General features: G+C 38.5%; 1 non-coding gene across 1 annotated transcript; it reads right to left on the bottom strand.

The window, feature by feature from the left end:
• Positions 1–725: 725 nt before the first annotated feature.
• On the bottom strand, positions 726–832 carry LOC133781079 (small nucleolar RNA R71). Its single transcript, XR_009869875.1, has one exon. It is a non-coding gene; the product is annotated as a small nucleolar RNA R71 (small nucleolar RNA).
• Positions 833–1,323: the final 491 nt, after the last annotated feature.

Genomic DNA, 1,323 nt, shown 5'->3' on the forward strand with positions numbered 1-1,323 from the left:
ATACTTGCGCATTATATTTTCGCTATCAAGTTTTTGGCACCGTTGCTGGGGATTATTTTAATCAATATCAAATATAATTTATTCTTGTTCTACTTTTGCTTTTCTTTAACAGTTTCATTGACGTGTTTCTCTACTTGTTTCTCAATTTTAGGATCAACAGGTAGTTTTGGTTTATGCGACGAGGTAAAATAGCTGAGATATTACCGGTGAATCCTGATATTGAGAGAACTTGTAGATAGCACTGGAAGAATAAGAGGTTGGAGGCAAGGATGGATACAAACCAAGGGAATGCAGTAAATAATGTCGCCAACAATGTCGAAGGGGTAGTGGCTGCTGAGGTCCCTGCTGAACAAGGGGCTAGAAGTTTAAGAGATTATGTGCTCCTAACTATTACAGGAGTGCATTCATGCATCATACACTCCACAATTGCTGCTAACAATTTTCATATTAAGCTAGCAATTCTGTAAATGGTCCAATCTATTGTTCAGTTTGGAGGCTTGACTACAAAGGACCCTAACTTGCACATAGCTAATTTCATGGAACTCTGTGCAACATTTAAGATGAATGGGGTGAACGATGATGCAATAAGGTTGAGCCTATTTCCATTTTTACTAAGGTACCGATCAAAGAGTTGGTTGATTGCCCTACAGGCTAACTCTATTACCTCATGGGAGGAGCTCGCTCAAAAGTTCCTTGCAAAGTTTTTCCCTCTAAAAAAAGCTGCAAAGTTGAGAGAGGAAATTAATAATTTCTACCTGACGGAAGGAGAATCGTTGTATGATGCATGGGAGAGATTCAAAGAGTTAATAAGTAAATGCCAGCATCATGGTATAGAGAAGTGGATGCTGGTCCACAACTTTTATAATGGGTTGAATGGTACTACTCGTATCATAATAGATGTTGCAGCACATGAGGTGCATTCATGAGCAAAAGTGCTAATGAATCTTATATATTGTTGTTAGAGGAGATGGCCATGAACAATTACCAGTGGCCTACTGAAAGGGAAAATACAAAGAAGGTGGCTGGGATGATTGAATTAGATGTCATCTCAACAGCTCAAGTGGCATAATTGACAAAACAACTACAACAAGATTAACCTCACAACTCAAGCCATGTAATTACAATGTATGTGTAAAATATGTGGAATGGTGCATCCACCTAACCAGTGTCCTGCAATGGATTTAAATAATTTGCCTATGGAACAATTTCAAGCCATAGGAAATAGACAAAGGCCAGCCAATAACCCATATTCCATGTTCTACAACCAAGGGTGACAGAATCGCCCTAACTTTTCTTGGAAAAATAATAATTAGAGTGTTCAGC

Source organism: Humulus lupulus, chromosome 5 (genome assembly GCF_963169125.1).
Source record: "Humulus lupulus chromosome 5, drHumLupu1.1, whole genome shotgun sequence".
Lineage (NCBI taxonomy): Eukaryota > Viridiplantae > Streptophyta > Magnoliopsida > Rosales > Cannabaceae > Humulus > Humulus lupulus.